Genomic DNA, 19,540 nt, shown 5'->3' with positions numbered 1-19,540 from the left:
GAGGTTTGCGTTATCCGGGCTCTGTAAGCCAGAGACGTGCGGGTGAAACTCTAATTATACTTTTGGCTGCCAAAACCAACCCCACACTCTTAGGTGAGCTTCACGTCTTCTAGAAGGCTACAGGCAAGGCAAGTCCAGTCAAACCAGTGCAAGTTACAAAACAGTCATAAGGCAAGTGCTTCGATCACTACTCATTAATATCAGTAAATAACTACCTGAAAAGCTGTGGTCTCTAACCCCAATAAGCTCGGCCCCAAATCACCCTCCCTCCCCTCTGCCCCCTAGGAACACCAGCATAGGTTGTCACACGTGTATTCTCATGTATGCAGTACTTGGGTCCACACTCAAGACAAGAAATGTTACATGCTGCTTCTGCTCAAGCTGTGCACTTCTCACCCCTAAACTAGATTATCTTCTCTTAGAGACCTTAGACCAGAAAGGTGACAAAAATTTAACTGTCTCTTCTAGGACAAGAAAATAAAAATTCAAAAAGGTGAGGAAAACCTTACTGATTAATATTTTTCCTCAAATTCTGCTGTTCTACCTACACTCTATATTTCTGGCAATGGAGAAGGCAAAATTTTTCCCCCCTCCACTTTCATGCTGATGCTTATTTCTATAGTATTTTTATTTCTTTTACTAAAATGTTCAGACAGGCTTTTAGGAAAGAACTGAGCCAGACAAGAGAAATATCCATGCTCAGACCATTAAAAAAATGGAAAGGAAATTCTGCAAATTCTTTGAGAGTCTTCAGTCAATAAATCCTCCATATGAGTTGCTGTAAAACTGGCTGTGTTTCACACATGCCATGTGGGCAGAAAAAGTGTCAGACAATGGCAGCACCTCTTCTGTGGGGACCTACTGGTGCCTCCAGGGGTCAGACACTCCTGAACCCAAATGAAATATTTTAAAGAGAGTATTAAACTCCATTTTCTCTCCAGGCCCTGCAGAGACCCATCCCCTTTGGGATGTACAGTAAATAGAAAGCACAGGATGAATGGGGGTTTTCTGTCTGCTCCACAGTTCTTTATGCCTAGGAAAGGCTTTCTGCTGCTTCCCATTCCCTCAGGCAGTCTTTGTCTGGTTTATATATGCATACATGGACAGGAGTAGTCATCTGTGCCCTTAGCAGCAGACAAGTTACTGAATGTAAATCCTCCTCTTGGATGTGACCACCAGCTAATGTCTGTTCTGTGGCACTCATTGGGAAGAGGAGCCCTAGAGTGAGCCACGTCTGAACAGTCAGTGGGGCAAGTCTGTGCCTTGGAGGATGTTTTGCTTTCCTCAGTTTTTAACAGCCTTGTTTCTTTTACACCCTTTCCCAAAAGAGTAGTGTCTCCTCACACTTCTTTTGGCAGCCAGCAGTGTGTTTCCCAGTGTAAGATGGGATGTGGTCCTTTGTGCCTGTGCCAAGCTTGATGCAAAAAGCGAAGTTGGAAAGACTTTCTACATGGTTTGTAATACTAATTCTACAAAAGGAGATTAAAGAAATCACATTAGAAGTTAAGCTTTGTATCTTTTCAGCCAGCTTTAGACACATCGGTCTGAAAAGTGCACAATGCAGAGATCAATCAGGCAGCACAGAGTTTTGGGAACACACTTCATGTGCAAATGTGAAAACACTTGAGGGTGTAGAAAGTGTCATTTTGATTAATGAGGGCTACAACATGCTATTTGTATATAGATGAGAATGTAAAAGAATAGGAAACAATCACCTGTTAAAATATTAACATGATTTTAAAACACACTTGAGCATGGTACAGATACAGCCCATTCTTTTGAGCTGATTCCATAAAATACCTGGGCAGGGGAGGAAGAGGCACATGTTTGTGTAACATTACAAACCTTTCAAGATAAACTCTCTGACAAAAGTCAACAAAATGAACCATTTGGTACAGTTCCTGGAGCTGTGCATCACAAAGGGCAGAACCCAGGCTGTGTCATAAGCACTGTGCATTACTCACATTCCCCAAAATCTTCCACTACTTTGAAATTACCTTACAAAATAAAAATCACAGTCAGATAGGAAATCTTAAGAATAACACACTTGATGCTTGACTGACAAAAAACATGGTTAGGTGGTGAGGGCCAGGTGAGAAACTTTCTGCCTCTCCAGTTGCTTGGAATTGATGGGCAGAGAGTTGAGAATAAAACTTTTTCACTGTTGCCCATAAACAGTAAGTGCAGTTAGGAAAATGTGAGGAAAGTTGATTTAGATCAAGAAGATCTGCTTTCTACTTGTGTCTCACATGAGACTCATCATTTGAAGTTGTATCTTGGCATCTGATAGCAAGCAGGCCAAAAAAATGTAACTGCCCAAATTTGTTCTTTCCCTACACACACCTTCAAGGTAAGTTCCACATTATTGCATGGTGAACCTTCTTACACCCTCAACTCCACTGAGAAGCAATTTGGAAACATTTCCTACACACACTCACAAAAGTACTGAGTCCCGATCCTGTGATCCATCTAAATAACTCATCAGATCACTAATATTTTACCCACCTGGTTTCTGGGCACTCCTATACTTGGGGTGCCTACATCTGCTCTGGTTTTTAGTAGCAGGCTGAGCTGCTCTGCTGACTTTCCAGGCTGCCCTGCAGCTGCCCAGCTTTCCAGACAGAGCTGTCTCCCAGCACAGGCAGGAGGAACTTGCAACAAAAAGCTGTTTAGGCACTGCTATATCTTGTGTATCTACATCCCTGGGATTCCTCCTCCTTCCAGACTGGAGTTTTGGGTGAGCTCCAGATAAAGGTAGAGGGGGAGAGTTGAGTGAGACTACAGAGAAAAGGTTTTAAGTTGATGGACAGTGTGGACAAAGCCCACGTAGAAATCCGTAAGACAAAACAAATACGCATCTGAGGTTTATGGATTGTAAAGAACTGTATTTCATTGCACCATAATTTCCATTTATGGTGCTTAAGTAATGCATATTATTTCTAACAGCCCTCTTAAGTACAGCAATACTACAGTCATCATTCCTACAGAGGAGCCAAAGGTGCAAGTTTTTTATGAAAATCTGTATTTCCATGCATTTTACATATCCATATATGAAGCTGTGACCTTAACTATAGTAGTCTAAAGTCCACAAAATTCTCACACAGGATATTTAAACTTTAAGAGTATTCCAGTCCTATAGCTCTGCTTCCATGAATGGACATTTGTATGGAAGTACCCAGAGAAGCACAGCAGCCTCTGCCTTGCTCCAGCCATTCAAAACACCATCTGGACAGAGCTTCTCTACCTGGGTACTTCCATTCTGACCTGGCCATATCCTGGTAGCCATGAAATCAGACCTCACCACTGCTCCTTGGAGCCTAGCAAAACCATTTCCCAAGAAGTCAGGATACTGCATCTCTTAATGAATTGACAAATTGCTGCTGGAACTGAGACCTGCTTTCCTAGGCCATTGGGCAGAAGTTAGAATTTACCTTCTTAGAGTTCATCCCCCTACAAGCAAACGACAAAACCCCACAGAGGTGAGGAAATCAGCACTTACCTAAATGTTTCCTTAGTTCATAGATTCTTAACTGAGGATAAAGATCCTGCATACCACATTTGACAAATAAGGATGGCATTCAGAAATATTTAATAATTCAGAAGTAGAGTATTTTAAAATGTCAGAAGTCCATCTATTCAAAAGCAGAGCTACCTGCACTCTCAGATGTGTTTCCAAAGTTTACTATGTACTTCATATAACACAGTCAAGTCCCTTTCCCAAACACATCAGAAAAGAGGGGGAAAAAAAAATCAGACTATGCATACAAAATACTCCCAGGTAAGAAGAAAGCAGCTCACCTTCCCCTTCATTTTCCTTGGTGTGTTATCTCCATCAGAGCTCATGGTCTCAAGGACTAACTGAAGGAGTTGGTTTCTTTCTCTGTGGAGATGGTATTCAAGTTTTTCTCTCAGGCAAAACTTCATTGGACAAAGACAACCATAAGTTTCCACCAACACAGAAACAAGAGAGTACAAGGCTTTTAGGGAAGGGTTTTCCCTTAAACACTGTAACGACTCCCTGGCCCGGGCCAGCAGTAAACAGGGTAGGGACATCTCAGAGGATGCAACAGAGTCACTTGATAAACAATGGAAATCATTATTACAGTACTGAAAACAATCCAAAACTCATTCTGCTTACTTATTTTGGGTTCTGCATAACCTTAGGAGCAAATTCCAGTGGTTAAATTCAAACACAGAAGCCTCTGTCTGAGAATGGTCTCTGAAGTGGCAGTTCCTGTTTGGGAAGCCCAGAGAGCCTGTGCCTCCTGCTGGCTCCTCCAGCTGGCTGCTGCAGTCCAGGTCATACAGGCCTTTGCTTAAAACTTGCTTTGAAACTACATCAGACCCTTTAAGTCATTGCAGTGCCACAAAGTCCATCAGAACCGGACTGGTGGCTAATTCACACCCCAAACTCTGTGGTCTCTGCTTTGAACTCTAATAACAACTGTAATCATATCTTGCACTTGCTTTAATTCCAAGTGGTATTACTTCAACATGCTGCCTTCAGTACATTGCAGGAATGACATGCAACTGCAGGAATGTGGATGTCAAGAGAAAAATTAATCACAGATTTTTCAGTTAGAAGAGATGGATACAGAGTCTGGGACAACAGCTGATACAACAACACCTAAACCCAGGGCAGTATGAAAGACTGCTGACACTGGACATAATGTGGTTGTTTTGCTAAAGGACAGGACACACTGACAAGTTTGGGGTGCAAGTGGGTCCTCATTAGCTCACTTAAGTCTCTTTGATGCACCAATAGCATCTCACCTTGATTTAGATTAAATCATGACTGATCCAACCTCCCTGGCCACATTTGGTCCCTGTGCATTCATTCTGTTACCTCAGCTACTACACACTGAAGCAAACTCAGATGTTATTGATACTTTTGATAATATTGGTTCTTGTCCATTGAGCCAGTGAGAGAATAGGTTTTTTCCTTTTCCCACAGGAAAGTTTTGAGTCAATAGTTAGCAAGAAGTGGCTGCAATGGTCTTTCTCTCCTTTTTTCTTTTCACGTGAATACAACATCCCAAAATAATTAGTTGTGGAAAGCCATAAGGTGCATACTTTGGATCACAGGCAATTTGGGTGTGCAGAATCATAGCACATCACTTGCTTTTTCAAATCCTGTCATGAGCTCATGTGGGTAGGTCTGTCACCCAGATTTCCCCACAATGTGTTTCTGGAAATGTAAATAATAGTAATGTATTTCTCGTACATAGTGCCCAGAAAATTTTAAACTGAAACAGACTGCTTTTGTTTCCAAACTGCTTTCCTAAGCTGCTTAGTGAGTAACTTCCATGGGATTTCAACATATAACTATCAAACAAATGAAGAGGTAGGTCCAAAAAAGATCCGTTTTTTTCTGAAGTGCCACAGTTTATCCTGCATTCTGCCTTGCTTCTGGAAGCAAAATCCTGCAGTTTCCAAAACTTATGGAAGCTGTATCAAAGACGGATTTATTCAAATTCTTCCTATAAAAATACACTATTGCTGTTCCTCAGCACATTCCTGACAATCACCTTTGATTTAGAGGGTTTTTAATAATATACTTGTATATAAAATATTCTGGAACCATTAGTACACCTAAGCCTTTTACTATTTCATAATCTTAATTTGTATGTTAAAAAGTCTGGTGATAATTACTACTTCTAAAAAGATTAAAAATTTCTGTTTAGCTATTAGAAAAACATGTTCTAGCACCATGCCTTGGAGAGCTAAAAAAATTTACATTAACACATTTTTTTTTCATCCCATTAAAAAACCACCAAACAAAAAACCAAACCAAACCAAACATAAAACCCTACAAGTCTGTTTTCCAACCCTGGAATACTTACTCAAAGTTAACACTTAAGCCTGACTAATATCAGTGTGGACTCTTTTTTTGCTCAGACTGACTACCAACATGTGAAACTCCAGGATGTGTCCCATTTTTCTGTTCCCTTATTTGAAGGGCAGAAGAGAGGGAAAAGAGCCTCAACGGTTTTCAGTTGTTGGCACTGGAAATTTCTGGGAATACTCTAGCAACTGTAAAGTCTTCTTGAAAGTGTTTTGTTTCAGTAAAATTAAACTGCTAAGCATTCCAGGTATCAAATATGGCCCATGTGAATTCAGAACATAGAAAAAAAGGCTGTATTAGCTGCTTAGCTGAAATAATCTAGAAAGTAGGATATAAAAGACACTCTATTAATTCTATGATATTTTCTGGGGTTTAATCTTCAATTTCTGCAGTGCTTGTTTCCTCGCCAAACCCAACAAGGAGTTTTAATTTATTCAGCTTCCCTCCCTCCCCAGTTTGAGATTTACAGTGATACATATCGTCAGCAATTTTCCCCAGGAGATCTTGTTTCTTCCACTTGAAGACATCCAATTCACCTCAGAAGCAAAGTCAGTACTGTTTATTGTCCATTAGACAATTAGAATATGATTCTTCTGCTAAAGGCTGTGTCTGCAGGCAACCATCTGGGCTCTGAACACACAAAAGGCTGTTGGGAAGGGTGCACACACAAAAGCACCATGGGGATAGGGAAGTGTGTGCCTTACAAAGGCCCCTGTTTGTCTCTGGGTTAGTGAGGGGGTTTTTTCAGGGTGCCATAAGCAGCTCATCAGAGCATGGGGGAGGCAGCGCTCACATGGCAGCGTCAGCCCCAGCAAGGACAGATGGTGAACAAACGTGAAAAGCACACAATGCACGAGGGCCAGGAGAGCACTTCCACTGCTATTGTCAAAGCTGCTACAATTCCTGGGACATCCTGGGCTGTGAAGTGAAAAGAGTGGCCCGGCAGGGCAGCAGCCCACTGTTAATACTGTCTCTGAACAGCCCTACCTGGGATGATGCACGAGGCTTACCAGAGAGGTACCACCTCTGTGAAGGAAAACAACACGGCTGCAGCCAGGTTCTGCTCTGGCTCACTGTTTGTCAGGGGAGACACAGCTCACTGGCTGACTTCTGCAAGAGAAACTCAGGGTCTGAGCAGACAAAGAAAACAAATAGTCTCATTGGACACACTCAGACATAATTCACTTATCTTCCAATCTTTTATGATTGATTAAAAAATAGGATTCATAAAGTAACAAGCTGCCCTCCAATAGAGCTTTTTCTTATGGTGGTTTATGTGCAGATTACACAGTGTCAGATATACTCTGGCATATATCCCACTGCTAACTAAACTCTGAAAGAACAAGGTTACTTCCAGCCCATCTTGTGCTTTTCTAAAAACTGAAAAAAAAAAAAGGATAAAATGTTTTACATCTTATTTAAACAGCACGGATATAGTGACTCAACAGGCTATAAAGACCAAATATTTAAATAAAAAGCAGGAATGTCAGCAGAAAAACCAAAAAAACAAGGAGATCATAGCTCAATACAAGAAAGCATATCAGTCTTCTGATCAGGCACAATCCTTGCCAAATTCGTAAAATACTTAAACTACTGCAGTTGCTGCTGTCTAGGAAAGAAAAGTCCTTCCTTTTTCCTTTTGTAATATTTTATCTCTTGAAAAAATAGAATTAAATTTTAAAAGGCAGAGCATTTACATATTTGGGTGCACAAAACAACCTCCTAATTAAAAAAAAAAAATTACTGTGGTCTGTCTTTCTTCCTGTTGTGAGAGAGACAGAAAGAGGAATATTTAAAAGCCTTGAAAGACTTTTCTTGTTTTGTGAAACATTGCCCAGGCACAGACATGTTCAGCATCTTTGGAAAGGTTGTCAGTTGTTCACTTTAGACTCTGAAAATTGATCCATGAACAAATAGTGGCTCTTTGTGGATTAGCCCATCTGCCTGCCAGCTGGGGGAGAAGGTGGTATTGTAGTAACAGCTGCTCCCACGAGTTGTGCTGGTTTTGGCTGGGATAGAGTTAATTTTCTTCAGAGTAGCTTGTTCAGGGCTGTAGTTTGGATTTGTGCTGGGAGCAGTGGAGAGAATGCAGGGCTGTTTTTGTTACTGCTGGGCAGTGACTACGCAGGCAGGGCTCTCCTGCTGCTCACCCCAGCAGTGAGTGGGGTGGGGGTGCAAAAGGACTGGGGGAGACACAGCCAGGGACAGCTGATCCTGGAAAAGCTGGGGCAGGAGGGAAGGAAGGAACATTCCCAGTGATGGTGGTGCTGTCCCACGTCACCCTTACCCTGCTGGAGCCCTGCTGTCCTGGGGATGGCTGAGCACTGCACCCAGGGGAAGCCATAAATGCATTCCTTGTTCTGCTTTGCTTTACCTGTTGAACTGTCTTGATCTCAGCTCATGAATTTTGGCCCTTTTACTCTTCCCATTGTCCCCCCACATCAGACAAGGGAGTGAGTGAGGGGCTGTGTGGGCTCAGGCACCAGCTGGGGCTGAGTTATGACACCAGTACAGCAGGACATGGAAGAACAAGGATGAGGAACACACTGAGGAGAGCTTCCATTCAGGAAGCATGTGAATTTTGAATGAAATCAAGATGAGCCAATTTAGAAATGTGCCACTACCATATCAGCACAGAGAAAACACAATGCAACTTTAAAAAAAAAATCAAAGAGGATTATGTTAATTTGTTTATAGAAAGAATAAAAAAAACTATTCAGGACTACTATAGAGTCCCCTCTGATATCTTCAGTTTGGGCGTAAAGGCCCCTAAACCTTGAGACCCAAGATTTCTTTTGTATTTCTATCACAGCAGAGTTCCAACTCTCAAAAAATGAAAATGAAGCATGTGTGCAGCTGGAGATATCTTTGTTTTTTCATCTTTGGAGTTATACATTGTCATCAATCAAACAGTCCTGTTCATATCAATGTAGCTGAGTCAGGCAGAATTTCCACTATAAGAACCTGGTTTTCTTAGGAGTTAATGCTAGTGTATATTCTGTCTCTAAGTTGAGCCTGCTTTTCAAATTTAAGCCTGCATTTAGCTTGAAACTAACTCCATGCTACAAACACCATCCTACAGCACCATCCTCAAGTTAACAGCTTGAGTTTCCTTGAATTCACTGGGAAAAAAGGATATTTAATGGAAACTGTGGAGAGGAGAACTGGAAAAATTAAGATTTTTCTGTGCTGAGAGTTAAAAAGGGACTTTGTAACCTCTAATTTTTTCCCCCATCCAGTTACTTGGACCAAAACATGGCCTGCAACACAGCATTTCTACCTACAAGTTATTAACTTGCAATTAATTTCTTCCTAGATGCCATGATCCAAAGATTTTAACAGGAGAACAGCCTTTTGGGAAGGAGTGCTGTCACATACCTCACTTTGTGACACCAGGAAGTGCAGTCAGTACATGAATCAGGCTATGCCAAGAGCTCCTTTCATTTGATAGACTGACTGGTTTGTACCTACCTTAATAATTGCATGGTACTATGGATTTCACAATGCTGAACTCCAAGTACTTCAACTATTTTCACTTAGAGAAAACTCTTCTTTTTCTTTCTTTTAATCAGACTTATCAGAAAACATCTTTAAGGGAAATAAAGTAATTGTTTAGCTCTAATAATGAGCTACATTCTCAGGGTATACTCCAAAATATATTATAAAATGTCTTATGGATTCTGTATACATGGTATGTAATGGAACATTTAATATCTGCAGTTGCAGATTGTTCTGTCCAGAAAAATAAGTATATTCAAACAGCAAATTCTTCCCAATTCTATCGTATGACAGAAGAGCTGACAAGAAAGAAAGAGGACCTGTAACAGCAACCTTGTGTTGTTCAGTGCCCAAGTTCAGAGTTTAGCTGGTAATTACACCATGTTCCAGCAATCAAATGTGCCTCTAGTGCCAGAAAAATAAACCCCATCTTATACACATGCAAAATACTAAACTTTATCAGAACTGCCTTCCAAAAAGGCAAACTCATTTACTCTGCAAGGTCTTTGGGGAAAACTGATACTACTTACAGGCTCCCTTTCTCTTTTTATAAGCCTACAAAGTACCATTAAAAAAACCTCTCAGTACCAATAATGCTAATACAGTCCCAAAATTCGTTTGCTGAGTTTTTATCTAAGCAGAGCAGGATACAGTTCAGTGCCACAGAGGATGCTGACTTAGGTGGTTTTGCCCTGTCCTGCCATCATCTGAGATGCCCTCAGTCATGGCTTAACCCTTGCCAGCAACTCAGCCCCACACAGCCCCTTGCTCACTGCCCCTGTCAGATGGGGGAGAGAACGGGAAGGGTAGAACTGAATTTGTGGTGGTGGTGTGAGATGAAGTATAAAAGCAAAGCAGAGCAAGGAATTCATTCATCACTCCCTTAGGCAGGCAGGTGTTCAGCCACCCTGAGGACAGCAGGGTGTGTGACAGTCACTTGGGAAGACAAATGCCTTCCCTCCCCTTCTTTCTTCTTCCCCCAGCCTCACACACTGAGCACGATGACACAGAAATTCCCTGGGGTCAGCTGGGGTTGCTGTCCTGGCTGTGTCTCCTCCCAATCCTTGTGCACCACGAGGTCTCCTCAGAGGTGGGGTGAGAAGCAGAAAGGGCTCTGATGTTGTGCAGGGAGGAGAATTAACTTTATCCCAGCCCAAACCAGCAGCTCCTCTCAGCCAGCAAGGCCACATTCATCTTTTGTGTTAGCTGCCCACCACTTGCAAAACAAAAGCCAGACATATACAAATACAGACATGTACAACAATGATGATACCTAAAAAAAAATAAATATACATGTATGTATATACGTATACAAACTGGGCTTTCTTGAGTTAAAACAAGTTTCCATGACATTTTTGTTTTTTGTTTTGTTTTCTTACCCCTTCCAAACAGTCACTTGCCTTCCTTACCAACCAAAGCTGCAGTCTATTTCAGATGTACTAAAAAGGGAGGACTGAACATTTGATAAGACATGAGACCCAAAATGTTATGTTTGACATATGGAGAAACTATCTTCTTTGCTCAGAAAAAGGGAAAAAAGATTGTCATCTTGTCACCTCTCCTTGTTTTCACACAGTAGACAGAACAGCATGAGCACAAACCAAGTCAAAATAATACATTTCAGGTATTACTGGAGATCATGGGCTCAACTGCTTTTGCCCCAGATTTTTCACATGAGGAAGCATTAAAGGCAACTATTTCAATCATGGGTTAGGAAAACAAAGTTTCACATTAAACCCTGGAAGGAGGGTCAAATTAATTTTTTCCCCCTCTCATATCTGCAGTCCAATCCCAAAACATGTGAAAAGAGAATTTCTGTTACTTTTAAATTTCAGATGATGCTCAGAGTTCTACTACATGGGTACATTACCACAAAATCAGTCTTTGTTTTAGCATGACTTGAAACAATCACATTCACAGCAGATCTCTGGACAGCAGAGGCAGTTTGAGGAACTGTGTGAGCAGCACATCCTCTGTGGTTTTGGCCATGAGCTCCCAGGAGCAGGCAGGTGCCTCCAGCAGGAGCCTGCACAATCAGACTGGGGAGCGAAGCAGGGAGGAAAACCAGCCCTGCCACCCCTACAAGGGCCTCGCTGGGCTCTGGGCACTCGAGAGCCCCTGAGGCAGCTCAGAGGAGTATGAAATGGCATTCAGCACCCACCTGTTCTGAGCTGCATGGAGAATGAGCCTCCATACCCTCTCCCTAGCTCTGCAGGAAGAAAGCAAAGCAAAGCTTGAGTCACAGGAGGCGATGGCTGAGGGTGTGGAGTGAGATTTTGCTGTTGCCTGTTAGTTTTAGGATTTCAGCATTCCCTGTTAAACCCTGATACAATTGAGTAGGGGGGGAGTGGTCAATCCTTCCCTCCAGAAATCATTTGGGAGCACAGGCCTCTCTTCCCCAAAATGTGTTACTATGGGATGCTGAAATGAACCACAACCTGGAATGTGAGTCATCTCCAGGGCATCATTCCCAGGAATCTCTGCCAGCAGAGCAGGGAGGAGGACAGGCTATTCAGGGGGCTCTGTAATTGCACACTCACTGAATTGTAACTCAGCAGCTCTATCATTAAACTAATAATGTTACTGCCATGCAGAGAGCTCGAGTCAGAGATGGAGTTAAATTGTATATTGTCAAAATGTTGGCAAATAAATGAATTGCAGCTCAAATGAAACTTCCCTTAATCACACCATAACATTACCACGTGTTTAATTAGAGGGTTTTTTTTAATTAAAAAAAAGTTATTTAATGGACAAGATAGTAGGCTTTCAGAAATTATAAATATGCAGCAAGTTATTTATTATATAGCTGATCTCCCATCCATATAAATTGCTGATGCAGTTGCCACATACTTCAAAAAGCTTTTAACTCAAGTTCTTTAGATCAACACAAAGAACTCAACCTTGGCAAGATCCTTTACAATTTTATTAGGTTAAAAAAAATAAAAATAAATTCCCCCCTAAAGGACACAGATTTTTTTTTTTTTAAATACATCACACTGTCAAAAATGTTTTCAAAATCTAAGAGATGAAAGGAGAAGGATGCTACAGAAAGCTCAAAACCAACAAAGAGCACGTTCAGTAAAGAGCACGTCTATTTAAAGAGAAAGCTGGAGAGTGCTGTTCAGCTGGGAGCCTCTGGTCACAAACTCCCGAGGCAGTGACTCAGTCTGCCCAGGAGAGTGTGCCTGCCTTGGGGGCTGGCAGGGGGCATTGCATTCTCTCTGCTTTTGGCTTTTAAGGAGCAGGTGTTTGTTTTCTTATTGAAATAATTGCTTGTTTGCCATTGAAACATTACTTTCTCTCTCTGGGCTTCGAGATAGTTACACTTGACTTTGAATAAGGAACTCTTGAGAACATTCTTAGTTTTTTTGCCTGATAAAGTGGATCCAGATAATTGAAAAAATTAAATACAGTTCAATCAACATTTCAAAATGTTAGTTCAACTGCATATATTTACAGATTTTCACTAAGCAAAATGTGTCGATAATTCTCCTCAAAACAAAAAAAAAAAAACCAACCAACAAACAAAACTCCAAAATTACACCCTGAAAAATTCCAGGCAAGGAAAAGCCCAATTAAAAACTACACTTTTACAAACAAAATTACACGAAAAGTTCTTGATCCCTCAGTAAAAGATAATCTCTTTATGAGACTTCTAAAATGAAGATGTTGAGCATATCTATGAAAATTAAATAAATTAAAGATTGATTTTATTACATAACTTTGAAACCATTGTGCAAGTAGCTTAAAACGCTGATGGGAAAAAATTTAAAATATTAAGTGTAGAGCCCTTTATGACCAATTTGAGCCATAAGAAATTTAAAAGTAGCCAAAATATATGCTGTGACCCCGAAGGGGATGCCACGGTGAGAGCGGCTGGGACCGGGTCTCTGGTTCTGGTTGGTGTCAGTCCAGAGCAGCTGGTGTTTGTTTGCCGTGTTATGCACACTAGAGGAAAGAACTGTTATTCCTGTCCTCATATCTTTGCCCGAGAGCCCCTTAATTTCAAAATGACAGTAATTCAGAGGGAGGAGGTTTACATTTTCCATTCCAAGGGAGGCTCCTGCCTTCCTTAGCAGACACCTGGCTTTCAAACCATGACACCATCATTTAGCCAAATAAGGCACCAACTTCCATTTTGCAAAATGCAGGCTTTTGAAAATTATGTTATGTAGGAAGATAGATAGATTGATATCAATAATTCATGCTGCTGACAACAGATCTTGTAAACTGAAATATTGTTGCTTTGGGAATATGGAAATTAAAAACAAAAAAAAAACCCTCAATATTTGGTACAGGTATCTGAAGGTGACTACAATTCAAATGTGTTTTTAGGGCCTCTTAAGCCATTTCTAATGAAATGGTGGACTTTTAAAGTGAGTAGAACTGCAGATAGCTCCAGTTAGTACCACCTTGCCATATAGCTCAGGAAAGATGCTTGCAAAAACCAAGCTGATATGGAAATCTATTGTTGTTCATTTCTATTAGTGTTCATTTAATCTATTATTGTTCATCATTTCATATTATTGTTTCATTTCAGAGCACAGGAATTGATGTCTGTTAATTTCATTAGCAATCAGCTCTAAAACAATGACAGCATTAATTAATCTTCAAGACAATGTACCAAAGTCCTAATTAACATCAAGCGCTGGAGAAACTGCGGTGGGCAAACCTTGAGGAGCAGCACAAAGGCTGGTGCAGCTCAGCTGTCCTGTCCCCTGCCCTGTGACATCCCTGCAGGGTCAGCGAGCCAGGGGACAGGGGCACGAACCTGCAGAAAGCCCAAGAAACACATGAAGCCTCCCATTCCACAATCTGTGAATCCATGGAAAAGGAATTGAGCTAAGGCTGAAAGTTTCTCTTCCACACTTTTAAGGACAACCCCCTCCTTAAGGACAAGTTCCAAGGGCAACAGACAACAAAGACATTTCCAGAAGTGTGTTCTCATTACTGCTGTGCTTCAAGCAAGCCAGGAAAGTCACTGCTGACCTTGAGCCAACAGGGAGGGGAAAGTCTTGTAAGGGAAAAACACTCCTTAGCAAAACAACCTGGAGGAAGCTCCCCCTGTTTCCTTTGCAGTCTGTCCTGCCAGGGCTCTTCTGCAAAAGTAAAGTTCTTTCTGAATTAAAAAAAAAATCCTAAAATTGGTTAAATGCACAATTATGCTCCTTCTAGAAAAAAAGTAATTCTCAATGAGTTAACTACAATTCTCTAAGCAATTCACCATGTAGATTTTCTTAGAGCAGAAAAAAAAAGGAACAATTTAGTGAAACAAATCAGTGTTCTAGTGAACCTACTCTGAAAGAGATTGCTTTTAGTAAGATGGAGGAAAGATTTCTTAGATTAGGATCTGTTCTTTTAAGCTGTATTTCTTATTTTTAGAAAATTATACTTGTATACATTTTCATGTATCTATCTCAAAACCATACAGTTAGGTTAAATATGCTGCTGATACCCTACTAAAGCTATCCCTGTGAAATTTTCAAGTTCTGGCAAAAGTTTACAAAACTACTATGAACTGTCAGGACAGGTATTTTTAAAAATATTTCCTTAATTACACCTGTTTTGTAAGTAGACTCGCTTCAGAATTAGTGGCAGATTGGCCACGTGTATGAAGAACATTTATTTGCACAAGTTTTGCTCTTTGAACATAAGGAAAATTCTACTATGCAGAAAACAGAAGTCAATCACAACTCGCTAGAGATGGAGACACCGATGGTCACTGAATATACAAAACGTACATTAAAGCTCATCATGGAGATTAAAATCTTACCTGGAGCAGCCTTTCCACATCAACAGGTTCTCAGATTGCTGTGATTCAGAGGCGTTACCAGGGATGTCTATAAAATGAGGTCATCAAAAGCCGTGGAAGTGTGCCCGAGCCCAGCTGCAGAGGTGTGGCTGAGAGCCCAGAGCCCACAAGGTCTGGCTGTCCAAACCCAGGACAGTCAGAGCTCCTGTCCTTTCACTGGGCACTGAAGGGCAGCACCAGGGAGTCTGTATGGATCTGGGCATGCTCATCTAGAAATCAATTAGTTATGTGACAATTATTGTTACCTTGTTAATAACCTGCTGGGGGTACCTGTGTGTTACTTTTAGCTGTATGGGAATCCTGAGCCTCAGGTGAGAGTCTAAAGGTAGACTCTGTACAACAGCATGAATACACTGATTTCACCCTCAACCTGGGGAGCACTCATTTCCCCCATAAATCAGAAAACACCCATATTATGCACCACCAGCTTTGCAGAAACAAAGCAACACAAATCCATAACCCACAGAGCCTTTTGCTTTAGTAATCCATGATGTTTTTCATAGAGACTTCAACTCGAAAACTGAACTAGTTCTTGAAAGGCTGAAAAGACTGAAATCACTACATGGAAGCTTCTAAGAACTCATAGCCCCCCAAAATACAGTAAAAACATGCAGCTAGTGCAGTAAATGCCTTTGCACGACCAGTGCAAACACGCCAAAATGGTTGTAATCCACCCTTAACAATTTGGGAAGTTCTCCAAATTGCTGCCAGTTTCAGATTACTTGCAATGATCAGGCATTCGGTTAGCTTTTCCATCCTTCCTGGTTAAAAAAATACTGCATTTCTTATTTTCAAACTATCACTACAGCCATAGAGCTGTCACTTTATATTTTTAATTAATCAATAAGACCAGAAATCTGAGAGGTTGTTATGATAATGGTTCATGAGACACCTTGAAGTTTCAATAATAAAAGCAAAAAGAAAACAAGCTACACAAGTACAGTGCTCTTCAGCTAACCATTTTTATTTTATTCTGGTAAAGATGTCCAAATATAAAGATATGAACCAGCCAATAAAGCCATAACAGTCTCTAGCACAGCTTCGTGGTAAATGAACAGGTATGGTAAATACTCACAAATACACTTTCTCTGATTTTCTGCATGTGCTTCACCTCATTTGAACTGCCAGAGCAATGCGGAACAAATGCCTTATTTGCATCAAAGTAAATGACACAACTCTGTCCTGCTCCTTGTTACTTCACACAGATAATGATCTTTATCACCTCTTATCACTGCACCATTAATTCTTAAAACTGCAAATTAGACTGCAACACCCATTGTACTGTCAAGATAACAAATTGCAACGTTAGCCCTTGGCTTCATGCTCTGGCTCAGTGGAAGGAGTGGCCATCTGCACAGATCTTTAAGCAAGGCAGAGTATGCACATGTACTATTCTTTACCACAGCAAGTTCAACAAGGAAAGACTTTCATAATCCCAGTTTTGAAAATTTCAGAACGGCATCTAATTGTACATCAAGGACTATTTCGATAGCAAAAAGTATTTAAATGATACCATAATATGTCACCTGAAAATTCAATTTGAGGATTGATCTGAGCATTTTACTGAGGAAAAGGTTCTACTGATCAAGGAAATGTTGTGGTGAAATCCCCACGAGCCAAGAGCCACGACTGTCTGTACACACGTACTCCTGTCTCGACCAGGTAGTTCCTCCATGAGGCAGTGAGAGAGGGAAGCAGATCTCTGGGAGCAATCCCATTGCATCCCACTGTCCAGCCCTGAGCACGAGGGTTCACCTGACACCCAGCTCTGCTCGAATTCGAGCTGTGTGTGATCAAAACATGAGATTTTTATCTTCTCATTAAACCAAATTCTACAGCTGATAGAAATCAGGACTGCCCCATTATCATGGAAAAAGAAAAAAAAAAAAAAAACCGGAAACCTCAAAGTTTCTGCCTGCCACCAATGCCTTCTCTCTCCATCACCACTGACGCCTTCTGTACCTGGAGAAAAGCCAAAACTTACAGAAAGGAGGTTGTTAAAAGGATTTCTGTCATCCCCCTCTGCTTCTATTTTTTTTTTTTAATGATATTGCTGCCAAAAATATAATAAAAAGGTTTTGCCTATTCACCATCACTCACAGAAGGGGGAGGGGGGAAGACATCCTATATTACAATTCAACAGACTTTCCAAAAATTGTGCCCTGAGAGTTTTCAAATTCTTTTGCGATCTTTCAGAAAATCAGATTAATACAGTCTTGGAACAAGTATTTGATCCCCTTACTCCTAAGTGTGTAGTTTTGGCTTGTCATCCCTACAGGAGAGCTGGAGATTTGGGTGCCTCATTCATTCCTTACCACTCCACTTGGCAAGCTGCCATTCTAGGGGCAGTGAACATGGAGTTAAAGGGATTTTAGAGTGTGCTCCACCGCCCTATGCTTATGATAACACTCTACTGCATAAGTACTAAAACATATCTATTATGGCCTTATTTCAGGGACAAAGCAGGAGGGGTTAAAAATTCTCAAGCAAGCGTAAGAATTGGCGCCCAAAATCTGTTTGTTTTAACACAAATTTGGCTTTCTTTGTTTACTACAAAAATCGTGTTCATATTTCTTTTGGGAAGATCACTCAATTTACTTAAAACAAAGACATCTGTGTTGCTGTGCTTCTAAAACGAAGCTTGACTTGTAAAATGCGATTAAAATTTCTAAGTGCTAAGAAATACCCTTTCACTTTAAAATTTTTCTTTTTTTTTTTTTAAAGATAGTCTGACAAGGTCTAGATTGTTATATTTTCTTTTGAAACCCCTCTAATGTGGAAAGCACCTGGAGATGTTTTCAGAGATGACAAGAAATGCAACTGTAAAAGAAGAAGAATGAATTTAAAGAAGAAAAAAGCAAAATGTATCTAAATTATTGACTTTGAGGGTTTTGATTTGGCTTGGTTTTGTATTGAGTAAATGAAAATGGAAGCCAGTCTCAGCAAATCTACAGCTTTATCTTGAATCCACTTCCACTGTACCAATCACGCAGATCTCAAGATCTAAACCAATTTGAGGCCACACACTGTATTTTGGAGGTAAACCATTATCAATCTTTCTATGCATGGCCAAATCCCAAACACTGAGCTCCAGCTTGTACAAAAATGCACACAAACAGGACCAGCATCTCAGAAAAAAGGAAGAAACATGTAATTCTGAAGTGGCCTCAGAACATCCCCAACTGTAATTGACTGGAAATAATACTGTTCTGCCACAGTGTTTGTAGTGCAACATTGAAGAAATTCAGAGTTATCAGTCTGGGTTTGGCTTTTCCCCTACCCCACACTCCTCTCCTTTCTGCTTTTGCATTTCTAAGCTTGAGAAAGCTTTCATGCCTGAATCTAGATACTTATGGTACAGGTCAGAATAAGACCATGTTCATGGCTAGACTTTTTGACTGAAAAGATCACAGAAGCAATCAGTAATTCTGACTTCTAGACTTTCACTGAGAGACAAGATTAAGAACAGCCAATATAATTTAAAAACAGAAAACAAGCTTGTTCTGCATTTCTCAGGATAGTCCTCTTCTACAGTTGTCATATCTACTTTTAGACTGATCTATCTCTTAGTCACACAGTGCCAGGTAATGCTTCCTTCCTTCTCCACTGTTGGAAACCAGTTTCTGTATCAGTGAATTGCTGTAAATAAAGATCCCCTTGCACATGGAATACTATATAACTGGGAAAAACCCACAATCCCCCAAAACCCCCTAAACTCTCAGCCCCTTCTCACTTACCCCAGTCCCATTCTCTCGATGGCTTTGTAAATGGCCACCTCTGTCTTTGCAGGGAGCATCCCGGATGTGCGAGGCTGCTCAGTTTTTGTACATTCCATATGGTGTGAAACACAAAATGAGAAAGCACAGTAGTGCAAGTTTTAGCTCATATGCTCTAGACAGAAATGACCTTGGAGAAATATGCAGTCAGCTTGCCCAACACACTGTGTTCCCCCTCTATACCTCTAAAATAAACATTCCAATCCCTTCCTACCAACCCATCTGACACGTTACAGCAGCCCAATATCGAATGCCTTACTGCTGTTCTTTTCAACACTGGATTTTCATCTGCAAAAATAATCTAAGAATGGGAAAATTCATGTTCCCATGAACTTAGATCAGCAAGACTCACTTCTCTCCTTCCCCTTCTTCTGAGCGAGGTGGTTCAATACGAGCCCCTCCCTGGCAGCCAGACAATAAAACTGCAAATAACTTATTCTGATCAAAGCCCCATCTGCTTGGCAGCAGCAATTCAACTGCACTTGTGGTTTTTGTATGGCTGCAGCTTCGGAATTGAATGATCCTTTCATTTAGATGGAAGTTTAAACAAAATATGGTAATTAGCATCAACCACTGCTTTCATGGCTACTGTCTACAAAGACATCTCTA

The 19,540-nt window shown here is 40.8% G+C and overlaps 1 protein-coding gene across 15 annotated transcripts in view; it reads right to left on the bottom strand.

The window, feature by feature from the left end:
* SPSB4 (splA/ryanodine receptor domain and SOCS box containing 4) overlaps window positions 1-19,540 on the bottom strand; it is a 156,705-nt gene that overhangs the window by 80,692 nt on the left and 56,473 nt on the right. The gene's annotated exons all lie outside the window — the stretch shown is intronic.

Source organism: Vidua chalybeata, chromosome 10 (assembly GCF_026979565.1).
Source record: "Vidua chalybeata isolate OUT-0048 chromosome 10, bVidCha1 merged haplotype, whole genome shotgun sequence".
In the NCBI taxonomy this organism is placed as follows: Eukaryota; Metazoa; Chordata; class Aves; order Passeriformes; family Viduidae; genus Vidua; species Vidua chalybeata.
This window is presented reverse-complemented; position numbering and strand designations above follow the sequence as displayed.